This window comes from Podarcis liolepis, assembly GCF_965112155.1.
Source record: "Podarcis liolepis genome assembly, contig: HAP1_SCAFFOLD_185, whole genome shotgun sequence".
Lineage (NCBI taxonomy): Eukaryota > Metazoa > Chordata > Lepidosauria > Squamata > Lacertidae > Podarcis > Podarcis liolepis.
The window spans coordinates 14,741-28,292 of record NW_028148944.1 but is presented as its reverse complement, the minus strand read 5'-3'; the positions used below and the strand labels follow the sequence as shown (position 1 = coordinate 28,292).

The 13,552-nt window shown below is 47.3% G+C and overlaps 2 long non-coding RNA genes across 8 annotated transcripts; both read left to right on the top strand.

The window, feature by feature from the left end:
• Positions 1-538: 538 nt before the first annotated feature.
• LOC310698974 lies at positions 539-1,806 on the top strand. The gene is made up of 2 exons (XR_014521873.1): positions 539-1,540; positions 1,576-1,806. It is a non-coding gene; the product is annotated as an uncharacterized lncRNA (long non-coding RNA).
• A 3,805-nt stretch (positions 1,807-5,611) lies between these two features.
• LOC310698973 lies at positions 5,612-13,483 on the top strand. Of its 7 annotated transcripts, XR_014521867.1 has the most exons (5): positions 5,612-5,923; positions 9,743-9,931; positions 10,331-10,389; positions 13,241-13,309; positions 13,406-13,483. It is a non-coding gene; the product is annotated as an uncharacterized lncRNA (long non-coding RNA). The 7 variants fall into 7 exon arrangements; XR_014521866.1 differs by lacking the exon at positions 13,241-13,309; XR_014521872.1 differs by lacking the exons at positions 13,241-13,309; positions 13,406-13,483 and having other exon boundaries at positions 5,725-5,923; positions 10,331-10,528.
• Positions 13,484-13,552: the final 69 nt, after the last annotated feature.

Genomic DNA, 13,552 nt, shown 5'->3' with positions numbered 1-13,552 from the left:
CCCTCTCTGCCAGTTGTATTTCTAAGGTCCGAGCCGCTGCCTCTCAGCAATGCAGCTGTGCGGACTAAGCCCCCTTTTATGCTGCAAGAGCCCACAATGGATCATGTGTACACATCCTTTGGTTTTAAGGGAAATGCGTCTGGCGGGCTTCATCTTGCACGGAGCAGCAGGCTAGTGAGATTTCTTTTCTATTCTTTCTTTGCACCATGTCAACCTACAGACTCATTGTTCCTAAACATGTTCTAGATCATTTTCAAGAGAATTTCCCAAAGTTTCACAATCTTGCCACTGTGTGGGATGGGTTTTAACAGGGAGTATACGTTAATTGAAATTGATCCCTCCAGATACCCACAGATGTGAGATGAATAGAGTTTTTAAAAACCCTTCTTGGCAGCCAAACTAAAAATTTGGGAATTAACCTGCGAAACCTTGTTTTGAGCAATCCCAGCTATGAAGTAAACTGCCTTCCCTCAGAAAGAATCAGGAAGCAAACCGAGAAGTTTAAAAATAAGCCTGCGTGTGACCCATGAGAAAGAGGTCCCTGCCCCAAGGGGCTTACAATCTTTAATTTGACCCAGGGAGGGAACAGGGAAAGCTTGAGGTTCAGGGTGGATCCTGAGTCCTGCTGTGCGACATAAGCCAGGGTCTCTGAGTTTAGACTTTGGGATTCCCAGACATTTCCCATCTGTAACCTCTTTCTCTATTTTTATTTTCCTTTCTGTCTCCTAGGTCATAAGCGGCTGCTGAGGCGCCAAGAACACATGAAAGAAGGAGAGGAGAGGTTGCCATCCATAAAAATGACATCTTGGAAGTTGTGTATGTTAATTCCATGGGGAATCCATTCCCCACATATGCCAGGAGTTAGCCTCTTTTTTACGCTGCAGGAGCCTCCAATAGATTGTGTTTTTAAGGGAAAGGCCTCTAGTGGGCTTCAGCTTGCATGGGATAGGAGCGTAGTGAGATTTTTTTGCATTCTTTCTTTGCACCATCACTGCGTGTGACCCTTGAGAAAGAGGTTCCTGCCCCAAGGGGCTTACAATCTTTAATCTGACCCAGAGAGAGAACAGTGAAAGCTTGAGGTCCAGGGTGGATCATGTCCAGCTGTGAGACATAAGCCAGGGTCTCTGAGTTTAGACTTTGGGATTCCCATCTGTAACCTCTTTCTCTGTTTTTATTTTCCTTTCTGTCTCCCAGGTCCAAAGCCTGGTCGCACACAGATGCTGCTGTGGCTCCGGAAGGAATGTGATGCAGACCTTGAAAATATGGGACATTCATCACGTTGGGAATCCATTCCCCACATGTGCCAGGAGGTCTTGGCACGAACCTGAGCGTAACAGGGCTGGGGTGGGGGGGCAACAGCCCTTCTTTCCCCAGCCCCTTCCCCCACTCCTTCCAAGCCAGGGGTTGGGCCAACATGTGCCCAGGCAGGATCCGTGAGTGTGGCATTTGCCTCCTAGGATGGGTCAAGGAAAGGGTTAAAATGGGTGTGCTGTGATTGGCCAGTGAGAATGCAAGAGGGGAGTAAAAGATAGAGTGGGAGGTTTTGAAAGTCAGTTGAGGTTTGGGAGTTGGGAGTTGAGGCTTGGGTGTTGGAGAAGGAAGAGGGTGGATTAGGCGTGGGTTGGAAGAGTTGTATTGTGAGAGAGTGAGAGGAATTGTTAGGTGGAGTCAGATAGATAGTTGGGAATAATTCAGGTTGAAGTTGTTAGGAACGAAGATTTAAGAAACTGTCAAGAGAAACAAACGGAAACCATACGCTTGTCCCTGCATTTAAAAATAAACTTGATTATTTGTTTATGTTAACAACTGTCTGGACTCCGTGTGTCCCTGGGAGAAGCGGGGTGGTGGCAGCGAAAAAAGCTAACACAGTGGTGGCGCAGGGTCAATAGACCGTGAAACGTCCGGGGGCCCTGTGTTATCGCCACAGTGAGCCTTGGCAGCCAGTGGTGACGTGGGCATGGGCAGCATGGCAGAGATGCTTGTTTTGCCTCCCTCCTTCCCTGGGACAGCTGGCCAGGCACCCTCGCCAGTGCTCAGCCCATGTCCCTGCAGTAGTTTTGGGGCTGGCCCCCCAGGGGCCCTATGTCCCCACTGCAGGAGGGCCCTGCCTCCAATGACTTGCCTTCCCCTGGGCTGCTGCTGGGCTGCTCTGTGCCACGAAGAAGGAGGGATGTGGCTGGAGGGTGGCAGCAGACTGAGGACGGCGGGGAGTTGAGAAGGCAGACGGGACATTGGTTTTAAGGGAAAGGCCTCTAGCGGGCTTCAGCTTGCATGGGGTAGGAGTGTAGTGAGATTTCTTTTATATCCTTTCTTTGCACCATCGCTGTGTGTGACCCTTGAAAAAGAGGTCCCTGCCCCGAGGGCCTTACAATCTTTAATTTGACACAGAGAACAGGGAAAGCTTGAGGTCCAGGGTGGATCCTGCCCAGCTGTGAGACATAAGCCAGGGTCTCCGAGTTTCCATGGGGAATCCATTCCCCACATGTGCCAGGAGGTCTTGGCGCCAACCTGAGCGTAACAGGGCTGGGTTGGGGGGCAACAGCCCGTCTCGCCCCAGCCCCTCGCCCCGCTCCTTACGAGCCAGGGGTCGGGCCGTCATATGCCCAGGCAGGAGCAGCGAGCGTTGGCAGCCAGTGGTGACGTGGGCATGGGCAGCATGGCAGGGGTGCTTGTTCTGCTTCCCTCCTTCCCTGCATCAGGTGGCCAGGGACCCTCGCCAGTGTTCAGGCCATGTCCCTGCCATAGTTTTGGGGCTGGCCCTATGTCCCCACCGCAGGAGGGCCCTGCCTCCGCTGGCTTGCCTTCCCCTGTACTGCTGCTGGGCTGCTCTGTGTCGGGCAGAAAAAGGCGGGATGTGGCTGGGGGGCAGCGGCAGCAGACTGAGGATGTGACGGAGTTGGGAAGGAAGACGGGGGGGGTGGGGGAATATTGAGGGGGCTGTGCCCCAGAAGAAAATCACCAGGGAGGGTCCTCAGGGCCCCATCCCCTAGAGCGGCTGGCTATCCCCCTTTCCCCCCCCTTTCTTCCCAATGCTATACGGCATATAACACCAGTGTCTCACAACAAATGTAACTGAAGAACTTGAAGACAGAGACAATGCCTGTGCTTTTGAAAACGAGGGGAAATTATTATTTTATTTTAAAAAAGAAAAGAAGTGTGTGGCAGCCCCATATATTTAAGGAGCTCCACCCCTATTACATCATTAGAACCAGAACATAAACCTGTGAACCTAGAAAAGAACAAAAAATATCCTCAGGGCCCAATCCCTAGAGCGGCTGGCTACCCTGACGATTTTGAGGTATTTCTTCCTTCGCAGGGCCATGGTTTGGGAAAGGCTCTGGCCAAGCAGCAGCCCAGCGGTGCCATGATAAAAACCAAAATGTGCAGGTATGCTGTGACCTTCTGAGGAAGGGGAAGGGTTTCCCAGTCCTCTTGCCGGCTGGAGGAGGAAGGCCTGATTTAGATCTTCCTCTAGTTTTATGGGGAGGGTTTCTTTTCAGTCCACCTGAACACTCTCCCCACCAGTGGCTTCCAGCAAGAGATTGCATCCTCCTTAGGAGAGAGGCAGGCCAGAACAAGGGGGGAAAGGCTCAAAGTTCAGGTAGGTGGAAATGCCACTTGACTGCCCGATATTATAGGAATGCGTCCTTTCCGTGTCCCCCGCCCTCATGCGCCAGACTGGTGCTAGCATGGCTGGGAGACAGGCGCCTGCTGGTGTCTCCGTTTTCTTTGCATGGAGCGAGCCTTTCCCCAACGTCTACATCGTTCTGGCCAAATCCCTGGAGAGACGTGAGGACCCTCAGGTACTGGGGCAGAGGGAAGGAAGGGGTCCTTGTGAAACACATTTGGGGAGTCTGTGGCTTCCAACAAGTGCTTTCCAGAAGCATTGCTCCTTCCAACACGCTTAGTTGCCTTTGATAGGCTTCTCATCCATGCAATTGTCTAGTCCTCTTTGAAAGCCACCCCATCCAAGACTCTCTTGTGGTGTATCTAAGTCTCCTATGCCTGTTCCTGCAAGGAGATGACTATTGTGAGCTCCTTTGGTTAGCATCTATCTGGGCTGGAAAATATTAAGGAATCAGAGGACTGGTGAGCTTCCCTTGAAGCACAACTGATCAAAGGTAGGCAAATCTGTTAGCATGCTCAAACATGCATATACAATGGTAAGCAGAAGGCTGGAGTTTGGAGCCCAACAAAGCTTGGCTGTTGACAGGATCCTTTCATTTCTGGGGGTTGGACTAGATGACCTTTGGGGTCGCTTCCAACTCTACCCTACTATGATTCTATCAAGCAGCTAAAGGAATGGGCAGAGGAGCGATACACAGAACCAGGGGAGGCACAAGCACACACCCCAACAGCACCCTCTGGCCTGACCCACCGTGGCCTCATCCCAACACACTTTGACCCCCCTGATTTTATAATTCTTTATTCTTAATTCAAAGGCAGGCAGATCTGTTAGGGTCTTGATAAAGATGCTGAAATGATAAAGGATGCTATTATACCCCGCAAACGTCCCAGAAAAAGCTCCCAAGCTGATGGAGAAGACAGCAGTTAAGTGGTCAGTGGGGCTCCAGGTTGCCGGTGCTGGATCCCACCGCAGCCCTTCCAATTTGCCAAAAAAATCAATTTCGCAGCAGTTTTTTCCTCGCACCTCCTCCCCATGATCACTTCGTGGGGCCTTCTCAGACATACGCTGTGTCTGAATCAGCAGATCCCACCAAACCAAGTAATCGAGGACCCAGTCAGAAAAGGAGTGTGCCCAGTCATATCAGAAATAAGCAAAATAACTAAACAGGTTCTTCATCCCTGTTCTAAAAAGCAGATATCTTCCCCTAAACAATCCCAGGAATTGTAGTTTGTTAGGGGTTCTGGGAATTGTAGGTCTGTGAGAAGGAAGCCACAATGCCACAAATCATTTCGGGGGAAGTCATGGGCTTCAAAGGCACACTGGATGCTCTTTAAAACATAGCATCATAGAATTGTAGAGTTGGAAGGGACCCTGAGAGTCATCTAGTCCAACCCCCTGCAAGGCAGGACTCTCAACTACATGATCCATGGCAGTGGGCCATCCAAGCGCTGTGGGAAAACCTCCAAGGAAGGAGAGTCACTGCTTCAGCTCCTAAGGGCCTCTGGAGCAAGAGAAAACAAGCTTGCTCCCTCCTCCCTGTGACAGCCCAGTAAGGTATTCAAAGGGCTGCATGGTGCGGATCTCATATCAGTGTTATGAGAGTGAAATCAACACATTTCTCTCTCCCCTTTCTTCACCCCATGCAGAATTGCAATGGTAACCAGAAGGCTGGAGTTTGGAGCCCAGCCAGGGCTGGCTGTGGGCAGGATCCTTGCATTGCCCGGGGTTGGACTAGATGACCCTTGGGATCCCTTCCAACTCCACCCTACTATGATTCTATCAAGCAGCTAAAGGAACGGGCAGAGGAGCGATACGCAGAACCAGGGAAGGCACAACCACATACCCCAACAGCACCCTCTGGCCTGACCCACCGTGGCCTCATCCCAGCACACTTTGACCCCCCAATTTTATATCCCCCTTCCCCCCTTTCTTCCCAATGCTATACGGCATATAACACCAGTGTCTCACAACAAATGTAACTGAAGAACTTGAAGACAGAGACAATGCCTGTGCTTTTGAAAACGAGGGGAAATTATTATTTTATTTTGAAAAAGAAAAGGAGTGTGTGGCAGCCCCATATATGTAAAGAGCTCCACCCCTATTACATCATTAGAACCAGACCATAAACCTGTGAACCTAGAAAAGAACAAAAAATATCCTCAGGGCCCAATCCCCTAGAGCGGCTGAATACCCTGATGATTTTGAGGCATTTCTTCCTTCGCAGGGCCATGGTTTGGGAAAGGCTCTGGCCAAGCAGCAGCCCAGCGGTGCCATGATAAAAACCAAAATGTGCAGGTATGCTGTGACCTTCTGAGGCAGGGGAAGGGTTTCCCAGTCCTCTTGCCGGCTGGAGGAGGAAGGCCTGATTTAGATCTTCCTCTAGTTTTATGGGGAGGGTTTCTCTTTGGTCGCCCTGGGCAGGACAAGGGGTGTGATTCTCTCCCATGCCAAAAGCACATCCCAAGGTTGGGTTAGGGCAGTTTTAGAATGGCACGACCAGTGCGCTCACACTGGGCACCACGCTGCAGAGGGGGCCAAAACCATGCTGAAGAACAAGAGGGAGGGATTATAGCGTTGCACAGGACGCCATTGACATTTTAGAGCCCAATGTCCACCCTGGTTGGGAATACTTCTGTGGAGTTGAATCCCAGAATTCTCCCCACCCACATCCTTCCTAGAAAAAAGCAAAAAATATCAATGGTTGGTACAGAACCTAGGTACTACAGCCTCACTAAAGGAGATTGTATGGATGATTCACTAAATGATTGTTGGATGACATGTGTACCTGAGCTTATGGCCTCAAATTCTCTTTCTCTGTAAGACGAAGAGTTATTCCACCTAGCCTTTGGCTTGGAGCCAATTTGATGCCCTCCCCCTCTTTCTTTTTCCTTTTCTCCTCCTGTGATGAGGCTGCATTTTAATATGTTAATGTTTCAATATGTTAATGTTGTATTTTAATGTTGTTTTTAAGTTGTATTCATTCAACTTGTTTTTATTATTGCTTGTTATAAGTTCAGCGCAAACAGTTGGGCCTGGTGAGCATTTAAGGTCCCCAACCCTAATCTGCGGGTTGCCATCTGATTGGATTTTATTCTGATCCTGATCTGATTTGAGGATGTATTTTAATTGATTGTCTGATTTTATGTTAATGTGTTATACATTTGATGTTAGCCGCCCTGAGCCCGGCCTTGGCTGGGGAGGGCAGGGTATAAATAAATATTATTATTATTATTATTAATCTTATATGCTGCTTTATTAAAAAAATCATGACTAGACCTCTGATCCTAAACTGAATAGTTATTTTCCCAACCACCCCCTCCAGAACCCACTGCTCTCAACTGACTCTCAACTGCCTCACATTCAAATTCCCTTTCAAATCCTCATCCAATCATCACTCACCACCAGAATTCCACACTCTCTCTTCCCCCCCCCTCCTTAACATTCCCATAGTAATTCTAATACTCTTACCTTAATAACCCTATTACATTCTTTTTTATATAAGTTTTTTTATTCAAAATTAAAACAAAGCATATTATCCAAAAACATATCATCCTTGTTCCCCCCCATCTTTCCTTCCTCCCCCCACAAAGCCCACCCCCCCCCGACTTCCCTCAGTTCCAGTCTTTGGTTTCTCTGAGACTGCTGTTTTCTGCATGTTACAAAGTGCTATAGCTCCTCAAACTGATTATTATCAATAAGACGTTGGTGAATGTTTATTCAAAGCCTTGCTCCCTCCTCCCTGTCACAGCCCTTGAAGGTATTGACAGGGCTGCATTTTGTGGCTCTCATATCCATGTCCTGAGAGAGAGAGCAAAATGTTTCTCTCTCGCCTTTCTCCAGCCCAGGCAGAATTGCAAGGGGTCTGTGCATCTGGCTGGGAAGAAGATGGTCGGGGTTTGGAGCCCAGACAGGGCTGGCAGTGGGCAGGATCCTGGTGTAGCCTTTTCGGCTTTGCCCTCGGGTGGGAAGAGCATTGCACCCGGGGAGAGGGAAATGGGAGTCAAACAGACACTCAAGGGATAATTTCAGAGAAAGAGCTTTATTTCTACCATCCGGGCTTAGTAGAAGGAGCTAGTGTGATAATTTCACAAACAGAAGACTGGAAGAAATTTAAAGACTACTTAAAGAAATATTGTAAAATTAATGAATGTTAGAATGATGTTGGATAGAAACTAAGCGGTTTCCAGCTGTAATGCTTTAGGAGATATGAAAAAAAGGATTATAAATGGGTAAAAGTTTAATGGTAAGGATTTGCTGAACTAACAAACTGAAATGGAATACAAAGAAGGGAAGTATGAGGAGGTCGGAGGAAATAAGGGTATGGAAGTTATGTTATTGAAAATTAATGTGTGTTTTTAACTGCTTGTTATTTTGTATGTTTATTTTTTATTTTTTTCTTATATTCAAAAATTCTTTCAATAAATACCTTTTTTTTTTTTAAAAAAAAGATAATTTCACAAACAAGCACAAGCACAGCCATTTGCACAGAGCATATCTTCCCCTCCAGTTCCCTCCCCCCTTTCCCTCCTCAGGAGCCCTGCCCCATGATGAGTTTCCTGAGCATGAACAGAAAGCTCCTGTCTTTGGGACTCTTCCCAGGAAAGGGGGATGAGAAGCCAAGGGGGTTGAGGAGCCTTGCGTTTCCGCGCGTCCAAGATGTGTTGCAACCGAATGAGATAAGAGTCAGTTCCCAGGCCTGCTTATTCTTGGCATTGATAGAGTCTATTCATTAGCCTTTTTGAAGCTCTCTCGTACTGATAAAAGTCACATTTTGCCTATGCAGCAGCATCTTGTGAGAAAGCAGAGAAGAGCAGAGCAGAGCAGAAATACTGTAAAATTAATGAATGTTAAAATGATGTTGGACTGAAAAGAAGTGGTTTTGGTAACAAGGTTAATAAGAATAGGTAAATATAGATAGTTATACGGATGAAAATGTATAGTTATAATAGGTTAAGTATAGAGCAAAGTCAAATGAAAGACGGTAAGGATTTGCTGAAAAGACTTGGAAAACGGGAATACAAAAGGGGAGGTGTGAGGAGGTCAAGGAAATAAGCAAATGAGATCAAAGATGCTGAAAAATGGATTTATCCTTTTTTAAATATATTTTCCCCCTTCTTTTTTCTATTTCCTTTTTTCTTTCTAGGTTGCCTTTTTGTCAACTTTCTTGTTAGCTTGTGTTTGTTAGTTTTTGTTTGTTTTTTCTTTATGTGTAATTTTTTGTATAATCTCAATAAATATTCTTAAAAAACAACAACAGAGAAGAGCAGAGAAAAGCTAAAGCTGTGGTTTTTTAGAAGAGAGAAAGGGGAAACTTGGTTTTGAGGCCTAGGGTGACTTCGGGGCTAGGTGAGGCACCTGTCCTCACCTCCTTCATTGGCATTGCCCGGGGTTGGACTAGATGACCCTTGGGGTCCCTTCCAACTCCACCCTACTATGATTCTATCAAGCAGCTAAAGGAACAGGCAGAGGGGCGAGACGCAGAACCAGGGGAGGCACAAGCACACACCCCAACAGCACCCTCTGGCCTGACCCACCGTGGCCGCATCCCAGCACACTTTGTTTTGTTTTGTTTTTTAAAAGATATTTATTAAAGTTTCAACATATTACAAAAAATAAGAGGAAAAAGTAAAAGGAAAGGAAAAAACAAAAACAAAAATGAAAATACAAAGTAAAAACAGTTAAAAACAAATCAGTCTTTCCATATCTTATCTTTCATTTGCTTGTTTCCCTGACCTCCTCACACCTCCCTTTTTTGTATTCCAGTTCAATTAGTTAATTCAGCAAATCCTTTCCCTCTTTGATTTTATCTTAATCTTTTATCTTAATATATTAAAACTTTCGGTTATCACCTGTTAACAATCCATTTTTACATATTCCTTTATAATAATGCTGCTAAAAACCACTTAACTTCAATCCAACATCATTCTAACATTCATTAATTTTGCAGTATTTCTGTAGATAATCTTTAAATTTCTTCCAGTCTTCTTCCACCGACTCTTCTCCCTGGTCTCGGATCCTGCCAGTCATTTCCGCCAGTTCCATGTAGTCCATCACCTTCATCTGCCACATCCCAGCACACTTTGACCCCCCCTGATTTTATTTTTCTTAATGCAGCTGCCTGACAGCCCAGCAGCCTGGTCCCTGTTTCCAAGCTGATGTCACAAAGTGTTGTTTTGCAAGCAAGGCGTCCTTCTGAAACATTTGAGAGTCGTGGGAACACTCTCCCCACCAGTGGCTTCCAGGAGCTTGCATCTTCCTTGAGAGAGGCAGGCCAGAACAAGGGGGGAAAGGCTCACAGTTCAGGTAGGTGGAAATGCCAATTGAGTGCCCCATATTAGAGGAATGCTTCCTTCCCGTGTCCCCACCCTCATGCGCCGGACTGCTGGTAGCCTGGCTGGGAGCCAGGCGCCTGCTAATGTCTTCATGAAAATGGCCTCCCAATTTTTCTCACAGGCCCATATAAGTTCAGCACAAACAGTTGGGCCTGGTGAGCATTTAAGGTCCCCAACCCTAATCTGCGGGTTGCCATCTGATTGGATTTTATTCTGATCCTGATCTGATGTGAGGATGTATTTTAATTGATTGTCTGATTTTATGTTAATGTGTTATACATTTGATGTTAGCCGCTCTGAGCCCGGCTTTGGCTGGGGAGGGCGGGATATAAATAAAATTTATTATTATTATTATTCATTTTCTTTGCAGTGAGGGAACCTTTCCCCTTTGTTCTGGTGAAATCCCTGGAGAGATGTGAGGACCCTCAGGTACTGGGGCAGAGGGAAGGAAGGGGTCCTTGTGAAATACCTTTTGGGGTTCATAGGAACACTTTCCCTACCTGTGGCTTCCAGGAAGTGCTTTTCAGAAGCATTCTCGACTGTCTAGAGGGGCTGGGAGCTGGGGGCACTATTATACAGTGGTTCCGCTCCTTCCTCCTGGGCCGTGTCCAGAAAGTGGTGTTGGGGGATGAGTGTTCAGACCCCTGGGTTCTCACTTGTGGGGTGCCTCAGGGTTCTGTCCTCCCCCCCATGCTTTTCAACATCTACATGCAACCGCTAGGAGAGATCATCAGGGGGTTTGGGCTGGGTGTTCATCAGTATGCGGATGATACCCAGCTCTACCTCTCTTTCAAATCGGAACCAGTGAAGGTGATGAAGGTCCTGTGTGAGTGTCTAGAGGCGGTTGGAGGATGGATGGCGGCTAACAGATTGAGGTTGAATCCTGACAAGACAGAAGTACTGTTTTGGGGGGACCGGAGCATGTGTGGAGGACTCCCTGGTCCTGAATGGGGTAACTGTGCCCCTGAAGGACCAGGTGCGCAGCCTGGGAGTCATTCTGGACTTACAGCTGTCCATGGAGGCACAGGTCAGTTCTGTGTCCAGGGCAGCTGTTTACCAGCTCCATCTGGTATGCAGGCTGAGACCCTACCTGCCCGCAGACTGTCTCACCAGAGTGGTGCATGCTCTGGTTATCTCTCGCTTGGACTACTGTAATGCGCTCTATGTGGGGCTACCTTTGAAGGTGACCCAGAAACTACAACTAGTCCGGAATGTAGCAGCTAGACTGGTGACTTGGAGCAGCCGCCGAAACCATATAACACTGGTCTTGAAAGACCTACACTGGCTCCCAGTACGTTTCCAAGCACAATTCAAAGTGTTGGTGCTGACCTTTGAAGCCCTAAACGGCCTCGGTCCAGTATACCTGAAGGAGCATCTCCACCTCCATCGTTCTGCCCGGACACTGAGGTCCAGCGCCGAGGGCCTTCTGGCGGTTCCCTCACTGTGAGAAGCCAAGTTACAGGGAACCAGGCAGAGGGCCTTCTCGGTAGTGGCACCCGCCCTGTGGAACGCCCTCCCACCAGATGTCAAAGAGAAAATAACTACCAAACTTTTAGAAGACATTTGAAGGCAGCCCTGTTTAGGGAAGCTTTTAATGTTTAATAGGTTATTGTATTTTAGTGTTTTGTTGGAAGCTGCCCAGAGTGGCTGGGGAAACCGAGCCAGATGGGCGGGATATAAATTATTTATATATATATATGTATATATGTGTGTGTGTGTGTGTAATTGTTATTGTTATTATTATTATTATTATTATTATTATTGCTCCCTCCAACCAGGGACGCTGCGCATAGCCATCTTTGCTAGTTGCCTTGGATAGGCCTCTCCACCATGCAATTGTCTCACCCTCTTTGAAAGCCACCTCATCCAAGATGCTCTTGTGGGGCATCTGATTCTCCTAGGCCTCCTTATTCCTGCAATGAGTCAGCTCTTGTGAGATCAGCTGTCTCTCACCTTACAAAGTTCTATCTGGTTCCCAATTACTTGACAACTGCAGAAAGTCAACAACTTCGGTGCATCGAACTTGCCCCTTCCTTCACAGGGCCACGCTTCCAGGGGTGCTTTTCGGTTTCCATCTCCCAAGTTGATGGACAAAGCAGAAGGAAACACTCTGCGCGGTTTCTGGCTGCTGTTTCTGCATCCCAGTGCAGCCCATCCAAGGCGCTGATGGAAACATGCAGAAACAGCTTGCTCCTCATGCCTCTTCTCCAGCACCCCTTCTCTGTGTGGGCATGGCTCCGTCTCGGCCTTTGGCTGCCAGATCTTTGGTGCAGAAGCAACAGCCAAAGCTTCCTCCGATTTAGACTGCTGCTCAGCTAATTTCTGAGAAAGAGAAGACTTTGGCTGCTGCTTCTAAGCTAGGCTGGCCAGGACAGAGATGATAATACAACAAAACAACAACACCACAAACTGGCTTATAAGTATAAAAACAAATTTACTAGAATAATAGCTAGAATAGAGGTAGACTTGTAACCATTCAAACAACAAACATACTGACATATGAAAAAGTTTTTCAAAGCTGTTTTTCAACGATTGAACTGGGTGAGATGTTCTTCAATGGGTCTTGAGTTGGAAACACAAAGCCGTATGCATGGATCAGTCACGGGAAGGCAAATCAAAGCCACCACTGTGGTGAGAATAACGCAAGTGGGCAAAAGGAGACCTGTTCTCCAGATATATTACAGGTTTCCTGTGATTTCATATTCTCCAGTGTGCTACCCTTACTGTTGTGGTGGCACGGGGTTGCCATTTTGTGATTGGACTTACGTTACTTGTTGAACAGTTCATTTATCCTGTCTGTATAACGTTTACGGCACATGTAACTTGTTAAGATAGAGTTGTACATTTATCAACTCCATGATTACAGTACAGTGGTACCTCGGGTTAACTGCTTAATTTGTTCCGGAATTAAACTGTTCCTAACCTGAAGCACCACTTTAGCTAATGGGGCCTCCTGCTGCTACCACGCCGCCGGAGCCCGATTTCTGTTCTCATCCTGAAGCAAGGTTCTTAACCCGAGGTAGTATTTCTGGGTTAGCGGAGTCTGTAACCTGAAGTGTCTGTAACCTGAAGCGTCTGTAACCTGAAGTGTATGTAACCTGAGGTACCACTGTATCTCCAGGCTTTGTCTTGCACATGGCACCTTAGTATGTTTGTTGTTTGAATGGTTACAAGTCTATCTCTATTCTAGCTATTATTCTAGTTAACTTGGTTTTATACTTATAAGCCAGTTTGTGTTGTTGTTTTGTTGTATTATTATTACTGTCACCACATTTGATAGTTTGTGTATATACGGGACAGAGATGAGACACTCATACAGAGGCCAAGTGGGGAAAGCTTGTAAGATCAGGTAGGAGGAAATGCCCCCTTCCCAGATCCCCCACCCTCCTGGCCCAGACTGGGGCTAGCGTCGCTGGGAGCCAGACACCTGCTGTTTGTTTTGCAGTGAGGGAAAGATTCAGAATGGAAACCGTTGCATCCTGGGAGGGACTGGAGCCCAGATGAAGGACTGTTGCCTCAGAGGTAATGGAATGGGGGGAGGAGGAGGCAGGGGCGAAGGAAGGCTAACGGGCACCTGGTGTTGGGGAGGGTG